The sequence below is a fragment of the Scomber japonicus genome, chromosome 6, assembly GCF_027409825.1.
Source record: "Scomber japonicus isolate fScoJap1 chromosome 6, fScoJap1.pri, whole genome shotgun sequence".
NCBI lineage: Eukaryota > Metazoa > Chordata > Actinopteri > Scombriformes > Scombridae > Scomber > Scomber japonicus.
Window position 1 is genome coordinate 27,205,377 of NC_070583.1, and position 11,638 is coordinate 27,217,014.

Genomic DNA, 11,638 nt, shown 5'->3' on the forward strand with positions numbered 1-11,638 from the left:
GTTCTTTATTCAACTTTGTCTGGCTTTAAAACAAAAAAAGAACATATAAGGCACATCTACTTTTTTTATTTAAAAAGAAAAAAGTCTAAGAGGTGTTACAGCAGTCTCAATGTAATGTCCAGTCTCTTCATTTCCTCAGTTATGCCGCCTTCCACTCCCCTCATGGCCACATGTTGGTGCAATAAAAGACAGTTGTTGCAATTACATAAATCAGATCCTGGTGTTTATAACCAAAGTTTTATTGAGTTGTGATTCCCCTCTTCTATTTCCCATAGCACCAAAACTACAAGCAATGAGTAACTAATAGCTGCAGTACTCCTCCTAGTATCCTCAGTATGAGCATATTAAATAAGAGTACAAGATGAGAATAAAAGAAGCCTATTTATGGTTGTACATGAACATGGACAAACTTACAAAATATCCGGCACACTGCATAGTTTTATTTTTCATGTTGTAAAAGCTAATCCTGAAAGGCTGCATTCTTCAGACTGTGATGTAGACAGGACCAACTGGGCAGTGGACACTAAGTGATCCTCGGCAGGCAGAGCTCGGCCTTGGGCCCTAATACTGCTGCAGCTGCAGGCAGATCAGAGCAGTCTTGAGCTGTAATGGCGCTCCAGTGTCTGTCTAGAGACTCATTTAAAATGGATGACCAAGCAATAACCCCTGTAACCTCTGTAGTATCTGCCCCAGAGCCTGTCAGCTTCCTCCACTCAGACTGCAGAAGGACCTCAGAGGTGACAGTCCCACATGTACGCACACATGTGCTGCTTTAAGTGTTCAAAGGTGACATGGTTACATTTGCATAGTCTGTTGGAGCTTGCAAGCTTCATTAGACTGCAGTAGATATGCTGTAGTAAGGTCTATTCACCACTTGTTCATTCCCATTCATTCATCATCATGCTGAATTTAGTTTATTTCTTGTCACTTAAGAGACAAGACAGAGTTAGGGGTTATTAAAGCATGGAAATGCTTTTATTTGTTTGGCTTTCTGTTGCCCTGCATGAATTACACTTTGGTAGAGCTCACAGGAGGGCAGAAAGAGAGAGTGAAGCCTTTGGAAAAAAAGAAAGTGATAGAGGAAGAGGGGAAGGAGGCGGGGGGAGGGGGGCAATGCTAAGGGGGAAAAAGCCTCTGCAGCCATCTGCTTTTGTGCCAACAGTTGGTTACTGTGGCAACCAGTAAAAAGTCATTATCTTTAATTGACACTGTGGCAGGTTCAGGTGTTTTCAATTGTATCATTAGCTTTTTTTTCTCCCTGCGGTGACTCACCCGTCTTTGGCAGCGTCCTCCACTTCATTATGGGGCTTTATTTTTTTCCCCCCGTGTCATCCTTTCTTTTAGTGGGCTGTGTACCTTTCTTTTAGCCGCTTCAGTGGGTGATTTAAGGTGTGTGTGTGTTTGTCTGTGTGTGTCTGTGTGTCTGTGTGTGTGTGTGTGTGTGTGTGTGTGTGTGTGTGTGTGTGTGTGTGTGTGTGTCTCAAGCACTTGTCTCCTCTGTAAGGTTATCCTGTTCCTCGGTCATGCAGTATGGTGCTACTGTGCTATTTCGGATGGTGAGAAGTATAGATGGATGACACAATGACAGATAAAGCAAAAAGTGATGAGAGAACAATTTAAAAAATGGACAGGAACATAAAAAATGAGTGGCAGCAGATATGACAGTCTAGTAGGTAGATGGCAAAGAAGTGGAGAAAGTAGTTGTGTATCTGTTTTTAGCAGGATCTTGTTTCTTTCACGTTGAGGCTTGTCAGGCCGGCAGAGAGAAGCAGATGAGCGATCATAAAGTAGCCCAGTCTGTGTACCATTAGCCAACCGCAAGTGCTAAGCACTTACCAGAAGCTGCCTGTGTTAACCTCCTCCTCTCCTCCCCCAGCCCTACACCACATTACATGGCCAACTCTCTCTTACTCCCCATCTCACCTCAATTTGCTCGAAACTCTCCTTGCTCCCATAATATTTTTCATTGCCTGTTTTATGATCTCAGACCCTCCTCTGCCCTTTGCAATACATCCACATCTAACAATCTCCCCTTATTTTTCTTTGGTTCATTTAATCTCTTCTCTTGTATAGTGTGACACACCCAGGCTCTCAAAAGAGTGAAAATAATTATTTTTTCTTGCAACTTTGAGTCACTCAGAATGAGAAATACAATTTTGCTATGATGTCGACAAACAATACAAGCATTCAAAAACTATCTGTAGTTTTCAAATCCATTTTGTTATAATGAGCCATTTTTCGCCGCCGCCACTAGCTCGGTCGATCAGTTTGTGAGTACAAAATGTGTCCAATTAAATGAAAAAATAATTACACAAACAAAGCAGTATTTGGATGCTCTGTCTACAACCATTGTTTGAATCTGGGCTGCGCCTTCAACTGTCGCAGAGGCTGTCAAAACCAGTTGGCATTGCAGTGTCCAGGCGTACCTTTTTATTACTGCTGGCTGCTTTATTAGCCTTCCGCAGAGCAGGGAAGGATTCAGAGGATTGACTGGAGATGTGAGTGGAAGTGGCACCTATTGACTAGTTTGTCTCCTTGTGCTAGTGGCAGGGTATGGTGATGCTATAAGGATACTGCTGCCCGGGCCAGCCCATTAGCACCTAGGCTTCACACATGAGAACATGGCAAGAACAGGCCACATGCAGTGTTGCATTCACAGTCTCGTAGTTTTGCACCATAGCTGCTGGCATACGCCGTATTCACAGACAACACTTTACGTTTCGAGCTTATACTTTTACTGCATTCTGTAGAAATTGGTTTATATTATCTTTCATTTCCCTTTTGGCCCATCGTGCTTCTTTCATGTCTGTCATTTTCAGCTTTAATTGGCTTCAAGACTCAGCAGCGCGTGAACATACTCCTTGGTGGAGAAAAGAGAAGACCCCCCCCCAAAAAAAAAACCAAAAAAAAAAACCAACACTAATTTATTTAAACTTTTGCTATTTAAGCAGAGAGCAGGCAAGTCGAAGGGCATGTGTATGTGTGATATGTGAATGTGTGCAATCTACATTGGAGCATATGGTGTAGGTGTAGGGTGGCTGTTTGTGTGTGTGTGTGTGTGTACGTGTTTGTGTTTGTGTGTGTGTGTGTGTGTGTGTGTGTGTGTGTGTGTGTGTGTGAAGACCATCTGTCACCTAGTAACAGTTTGGGTGATCTCTGGTTGATGTAAGATCCCCCTGTAGGGATCATAACACTTGATTATATACAAAGCCTGCAGGTTACATGTCCAGATGGAACGACTTTAGAAGCATTTTACTTATATTGTGAGAGCTGATCAAAAGGAAAATTATCGTGTTGTGAGAAATGTTCATTTGTGAAACTTGGCACCAGTGTTCCTAATGAATCCTGTATCTGTTTTTAGTATTATATTTCTGGGTATATGAGGGTCATTTTAATTTCTGATTTTCAGCTGGTGCAGCAGTTAATTCATGACTATTTGATAGTAATATACGCCTACGATAAAGGCTACAGCTAATTGTGCTTAATTGGGATTTTATTTATTTTTATTTTGCTTGAATGGAGAGTTAAAAGGCTAAATATTGAAATTCAATGACTTTAGACTTATCTAGCTAATGATATGTCATCACATCTAAATGAATGTAAATGAAGTATGATTCTGTATAATTTTCGCAAGGGATTTTTGAAGTGAGATCTCCTAGCAGCAGCCATTTTCCCCTCTCTATCCATCCACAGCCCATCCATAGCAGGAAGCAGGTGATGCAGGAGACACAGGTGAATGCAGCCCATATGCTGCCCTAAGGAAACAATACTAGTATAGTAAGGCAAAAAAATGGAAGCTGCAATCAAGTAATTGTTGCAATCAAGACTGCGCTGTGAGTTTAGTCTGGCCGTCACAATTGTCTCTGCAGTAGATAAAGTGATAAAAATTAAACTCCGGTGGCAGCAGCATCGCTCTGCAAGTGTGCACAGCTTTCCCATGTCGTTCACCATCTGGAAAACACACCCAGCACATCTATTAAGCTCCCGCTCCCAGCTAAGGATGAACGCTCCACTGAAAATGGGTTAATAATGACAATTAAATTGAAGGTAATGTCAGTAACTGATCTGTCACTCACAAATCGTAATATTTTATGAGGATGGTTTTCTCTTCCCGAGAGTGGAATTGTGGTTTTGAATAAGTGGGGGTCACTGAGTCCAGTTATTGAAAATCATATTTGTTTTATCAAGACATCCTCTTACTACATGATAGCCTTCCACTCCAGGTCAGAGTGCAGAGTCGGTTACAGTAGTTATTTTAAGGGATAAAGGGGATGAAGTTCTGTTCAGCTACTGTTCAGTCATTCTTTTAACAGTATGAGAACTCCTTTTCTGGTTTATGGGCTCTTTTTTATTGAGGAAATCTATTATGCACGGTCTAATTTTATTTGTAAACAGAGAGGCTGTGTGTGCTGGAAGCAATTTTCAGTTCACACTAATGCACCAAGACGTATACATATATATTTACACAAAGAGATGTCAATTTTTCTCCATGCTGTGTTTAGGTATGAAAATCTTCTCAAAAATGATATCCAGCCCCAGGTATTGAGATATGAAGGGCATCCCCAATTCTACAAAGAGACAAACACACATATACAATACACAGAACATTGCTGTCAGACCAGTTACACTAATAGGTAGAATTGGAAGTTCGTTCAGGTTGAAGATTAGCAGCTGGCCTTAAAGACCCACTTCTTTTAATGCCCCTCTACAAAGTAGCGCTGTCATATTAGACCACAAGACTGGCATGTGTAGGATGCAAGCATTGGCCCATGTCTGCGTTTAACACCCCCTCCTGTTGAGTCTGTTTAACATAGTTGTGTACGGTCTATATTTGTCTGGGTTGTAGCTGTTTGTTTGTGCTGTTGCATCGAGTGTGGCTGGGAGGACAGGACAGCTGTATTGGGTGTCTGGATGTGTGTGTACACAGTTGTGCTGATGCTGACAAGCCTTCTAGCAGGGGAGCAGGGATCAGATGTATGCTAATATTACCAGCAGACAGTCTGCTGGTCTGACAGGGGCTGGGCCGCCAGGTTACTGCTGCAGAGGAAGACCTAGCTGAGACAGTGAGGGTAAGAATACAGCAGAGAGAGAGAGAGAGAGAGGGATGGAGAGGGGGGGGCACAGAAGAGAGCGAGAGAGAGAGATGGTGGTGGTGGTGGTGGTGGTGGAGGGGAGTAGAGAGAATGAGACAACAGCTAAGGGGAGTAAGTCAGTTCATGCCTGGCAGAGGAAAGTAAGAGGGAGGGAGGGAGGAGAGAGGCCCAATAGATGAGTCTTTGTGCCAAAGGAAAACACAGGCTTGTCTGTCCTTCTGACCTTGCATGTAAAGCAACAGTTGTTGTTGTTGTTGTTGTTTATGTTGTATAACCTGTTGAACACAGAATTTCAGGAGATAATATTTCCATGTATCGCAGTACACAGCTCGCAATACCAGTCCCTTAAGCTTCTTTTCATCGGTTTTAGTTGCAGATCTGCATGTTATCTTCAATAATACCTTTTCTATTAATTGTAAAAATAATAGTGGAAATGTAAATCATAAGTTCCTAGAGCAATCCAAAATCCAAATATTCAGTTTACAATCATATGAAACAAAAAAAGGAATAAGTTTTTAACATTTTGAGAAGCTAGAGAATATTTTGTTGAATTTTAAGTTAGTAAATTAATTTTCTGTTGTTGATTAATATTCTGTTGATTGACAGAGAAAAATTAAAACATTTTTTCAGTTCTAACAGCATTATTATCTCTTGGATGAATGAAGTGCAATGAATGGTAAATTACTTGTAAAGTTTATAGATTAAAATTAAACTTGAAATTGTGGCTGAGAAACACTGTCGCCCCTCACTTTTCACTTGCTTGCCGTCAGCGTGGAGAGAAATTACCTTATCATTGACAAAAGTACAGTGTGGACATACAAGCACAAGTATGCTTGTATGTCCACGTGTGTGTGTGTGTGTGTGGATTTATGCGGTGTTAGATTGAATTTATAGCTATCACTGTCCATGTTCCTGGCACATTATATTTAGCCGTACTATCAGTGAGGCCTTCTGGTGCAGTTGAAGAGGTTAAACCACAGCGACACACTCACTTCTCGCTCTCATCCTTCCACTCTCTAAATAGGTTGTCTTTTTTCAAAATCCTTTTTTTTAATCTTTTTTATCTTGCCCTTTCCTATGTTTTCCCTCCTTGAATTGTTCAGTTACAGTGTTGAATTTCAGATTAGGGTGGAAATATGGTCTTCTCTGCCCTCTTCCTCCTGCCTTATTCCTGGTATCCTTTCATTATCAATTGTTAAGTGTGTTTGTTTGCAGTCTTTGTTCCTCTTATCCTTTTTTTCTGCCCTTAGCCTGCATCCTTCCTCCTTCTGTCTATCTGTCTACCTCTCTCCTCGGGGGGTCTATCAGTAACTGGCCTTCTGTCCCTACAGTGCCAGGCGGGAAGGGAAGAAGTGGAAGTGGACTTATAGCTGAGAGCTTGATGAGACTGGCTGGGTGGCAATTTCACTTTATTTTACTGAAGACTATAATTCACAGATAACAAAGGACATGACAGATTGGCGTGAAATGAATAACATATCCTACTGTAGTTCTGTGCAGAATTAGGAGATATATAGAATTGCTCATCATTTACTTCAAGCCCATATATGTGTTTCTATTCCCGTGTGCCTGTGCGTGCAAAAGGCGAAGGGGGAATTTGTTATCTGTATCTCAAGCCCTTTTTTCATGTGGTTATATCACCATGCCATCGGATCATGCTAATGCACAGACAGCACCCTGCAAATGGAAAGATGCAAATAGCCGTAGCTAATCCACAGAGTGTAGTGTCCATAATCCCAGTCACAACTGACCAGCTCTGCTGGATTAGGATGTGATGGTTGTTTGGATGCTCCATTCATATTTCTGTGAATGCATTTCGTATGTTATAGAGATTATATTTTTAACATTTTTCTGCACCAGAAATATAGGTTGATTCAGTGTTTCATTCTTATCAGAGTAATTTATTACTGCTTGATATGCTTGTGTGGTTTGGTTTGTGTGTCTGCCCACATGTGAAATGCATTAGCAGCAGTACAATTGCGGTGTTTATGTTTTTGCCAGTGTGTGTATTCATAGAGTAGATGGAAAGAGTGACGAAAATTGTATTTCCTGTTTGGTGAGAGATGGATATGCTGCATTTGTTGAATAGACAAATGACTTAAGTTTTAGTGATGAATACACTGAGTACTCTGTGCCACACAGCACCTCATGCTAAGTGCAGTGAAGGTGTAGTGCTGAAGCACAGTTTGTCGAGTAATTGTTAATATGTGTGTGTAGCATTGCTTAGGTGCTATAATTTAATATGAATGCAGTTGTGATGAACCTGTTGTCATCAGCATTCGTATCATACTTTTAAACCTCCACAACATTGTGTACATTCATCTGTGAGTCTACAGTCATGTCAAGTGAGAGAAAAGCATGAACAGGAAGTGGTATCTGTGTAAGGAGGGCTGCTCCCACCCACTCACAGCCCTGAACCCCTGCCCTCAACCCCAGCTTCTACTAATGGACAACAAGTCTCCAAAGAGAGGGGGGGGGTGTGGGAGTGAATTAGACAGAGAGGGAGAGAGAAGAGTCAGGAAGAAAAAAATCTTGACAGTTGGGAATGGGAAATCCATATGATGAAGATAATGTGGGTGAGAGGCAGAAAAATAATAAGGGAGAGGAGAGCGGAAGTACAACTGGATGCAGACTTGCATCATGCAGAAGGAGTAAAAAAGAGAGGGAAAACATTTTTTTGGCTGGGAGAGCTGGCCAGCCATGTATCTCAGAGAATAAGGGAGTGTAGGAGTTTTTTTCCCTGCTGCCTCTCTGTCATCATCATCACCATCACACTACTTCATGACTATTTCATGACCTTTGTTTCTGTCAACTCCCAGCCTTCCTGAGTGTATAATACTGTACAACCAGAGGGCTGACTGGGAGACCATGCAAGCAAGATTCCTCGTTTAGCAGTTTTCAGTATAAACTGTGTTGTAGTCAGCAGGAAATATCTGATAGTTATGTTGTTGTGGTGCAAGATACCATTAGGAACACTATAGATATCTCTGAGGTGCACTGACCAATATTAAAATTATGTTAGTTTCCTCATTTGTATAAAGATTAGAATCCATCCAGTTCGTGTGCTCTCTCAACATGTCAAAGCGATAATGAGTTTGTTAAATCAAAACAGACCTGACTGGTCAAGACTCCCTTCAAACGCAGATGCTTCCTCACTAAGTCTTCTTAGCTCTGTAATGAGAGGAATGCAGCCACCCCGTGAAGGCTGCACGGTCCCTCCTCATGGGCAGTGAACACAGCCTCTTCCCTGCTGCCCTTTGTAACACGTGTTTTCATGAACTTCACGCCCTGCCGCCCCAGCATTAGCTCAGGCTGCACTCCAGTACCCTACAGATGCATCCTATCTTTACTGGCTCCTCTCGTCCTTGAGACAGTCTGTGACCTAGAAAGGCTTGGTTCAATCGAAGCGAGATTGCTGTCATGTGTGCATTTTGCCCATTTTAAACCAATAGGTTAGTAAACGCTTATAAGAGAAAGGTAAGAGGAAAAAGGAACAGGAAGATGGAGATTTGGTATTTGGGTAAGCCCTAGTTGTAACGCTGTTTGTGATTAGGCTAGAGAGAGTGATGTGACCGCTCAGACCCTGACCCTTAACTCATCCAGGCCTCACCACACCCTGCCCCTCTTCCCTGAGGGGATTCCAGTGTGCAGCTCACATGACCCAGGCCACTGACCTCTCTCCCCTTCCCTTCATACCCATTCTTCTCCATGTGCACTAACTTCCCACCCTCTGTCCCCTCCCCCAATGCTCTCCACTCCTTCCTGCACCTCTTCCACCTCTAACTCCTTCTACTGTCGTTCTCTCTCCTTTTTCTGCTTACCCTCCTGTTTCAGGGTCAGAGGCAGATGCAACACAGGCCCTAACCTATCTCTGCCTCAGCCTTAAACAGCCCTGGGCCTCGAGACAGTGGTATGTGGCCGGACATGCGCACCAGACACCAGGCCTCAGGGTGAACTGGGTGACTGGCTGCCTGACTGCTCTACAACTGGACTGCTGCACTAAAGCTAGTTGAGCTAAGGCAGTGGTTTCTTTATAGTTGTACAGAAAGAGGAAGTGTATTCTCTAAATACAATACTCAATCTATTGTGTATGAAATGCTGCACTTAGTCTGCCAGACGGGCTGTTGAAACAAGCTGAATTGTGCAGTTGTAATAGTCATATATATTCTGTGTTTCTGTCAGTCTCATGAGGCATTTTATTTCCTTCCATTATCTCCCGCTGCTGTGTTGTAAACCATCGCATCCTCACATGACTTAAAACTGAATTGTAAACTGTCTGCTTCTCTCAGCGACATGTCACACGGACAGACCAGACAAAAAGAAAACTGCATTATAGATCCCCTTTGTTTGGTACTCCTTTTCAGGTTATTAAAAAAGTACCACAGGGCTTTGTCACATGCATACATCTTACTTGCATTCAAATCACCTCACTGCAGTAGTAGTTGTCGCAAAATGTGTATGAACTTGCAGATTCACATACACAAAGCACACATCTGAACATTCTTAGAAAAAGATAGGTGGGGTCAGTGAAGCAGATGTTAGCTATGCATCTGTTAGAACGTTGAGCTTGACTAGCCTCCAGGTCCACAGGAACTTTAGGAGTGCTTTACTTGATTTAATCCAGACATTCTCACAACTGGTCACAAACATAACCTATTTCACATATGATACGATAATCACCACCAGCATGTTATCTGATGAGATCTGAGTTGTCTGTGTGTGTGTTTGTGTGCACATGAATGTGCGCATGTTTATGTGTAAACTCATATAGGTCACTTGTGCTAAAGTGGGTCTGCATTAAGGCTATCTGTTAATGTAACACCCTCTGTCAGCTCAGTAGGCGGCTATGTCAAGCATGTCATAACGGTTCAGTCTGTGTAGAGACACAGTTCAAAGCATTGTCTACACTTGCAGAGTGCACAAACCTACCTGAAGTCCCTTTCGTTGAGCTTCAAATAGACGCCCACAATTTAAAATACAGTAAATTCTTGGCTGACATAAATAATGGACACATGTACAGAGTGGGTCTTCCACATGTCAGCTATTTATTGATGGATTCCACATGCAGCCTTTCATTTTTATGTCTGTGAACCCCAACAGTAGGGGATAAGATACAGTATATGAAATATGATGATTAGCAGGCTAGTTATATGTTCTGTTTAGCCAGTAGACAATAGGGCAGTAGGTCATGTTTTTTGTGGCTGATTGTAGTCAAGACTGTGTTCTCTGTAATGTGAACATGATTAGTTCAAGTCACCTTTAACCTGCTGACTCTACCTCCATAGATACCACATTTGCAGTTCTTCTCATCTAGCCAAGACTCTATACACTGTACTGTTTTATTGTAACATGTTCCCATATCACAGATTTAACACAGACATGAGAGTGCACACAAAACAAACACACATAACACACATAAACTATATACAGACACACACAAATGTGGATGACAGACAAGCTAATACATACATGTGCCGCATATACTTACAAAGAAGGTCTGGAAAGAAAAAGACCATGAATTGACCATGATTCCCAGGTTCTATACCACTTCATATGTATCCACGAGCAGGTCAGATTGATCACAACACACACCACACCTTATTATTATTCAGGATTACTCAGGATGCCTTGATACATTTTTCATGCATGTTTCCTCTACAAATATCAAAACACAAGACATTCTTTTTGATATTGACTCCTTTTTCTTCTGGAACTTGGTTATACATCTAGTAAAGCACTGGGGAGGTCTGGCCTATGTAATGGTAATTCACAGCCTGTAATTCACTTTATAGAAACTCTGGCTTTCAAGGGTTTGCTATAAATGTTAGCTTTCAACTTCGATTAGTGGCACTCAGCTTTTCAAATGAAATTCAGAAATATGGCAGTACATGCAGTAGTTGAGACATGGCAGGTATGAGGTTGTATTTTATCTGCAGTGTGTTCCACTATAGTGAGTTTCTTACTCCTCCCACCTTTTCCTTTTCATTGCCTACCCCTCTGGTATAGCAGTGCTGGACTTTGAAGTTCATCTTTGCGCATCCACAGTTCTCTGTTGTCTGACAAACTCAATTCAGAAGCAATGAAGGCTTTGTCTGCTTTTGTGCTCTTTGTCAAAAGAGCTATTCATGATTAATAGTGGTTTTAACGCCTGTTTTACTACATTAGCTGTTCAATTATGACATGGAGAGGGTGGTCTCATACTGCTCGTGTCTATGTTGGCTGTCTTACAGCTTTGGAAGATTTTTGTTCCTTACAAATTGTGCTGCCAAAGAGGGCCATTTCATAAAGAGCATCCCCAATCCCTGGTACTCACTCTCTCTTGAGTTAATTATTTTTTAGATCTGATCTACTGATAATAGAGTAATTTATATTGAGACCGGCCAATTAACAAAGCCTCTGTATGTGCCTAGGTGTATGTGCTATATATCTTGACAGTATAACACCAATTTGATGTATTTACTGTAGAAAAATATGTTGAGACATTAGTGATGGCACATCAGCCAACTCTGATCTGTTTGCAGAGTTGTTTGGTGAGAAAAATAGGA

The 11,638-nt window shown here is 41.8% G+C and overlaps 1 protein-coding gene across 2 annotated transcripts in view; it reads left to right on the forward strand.

Annotated features, from left to right (window-relative positions):
* The window catches only part of arhgap35a (Rho GTPase activating protein 35a), a 62,058-nt gene that overhangs the window by 26,048 nt on the left and 24,372 nt on the right, over nucleotides 1-11,638 (forward strand). The gene's annotated exons all lie outside the window — the stretch shown is intronic.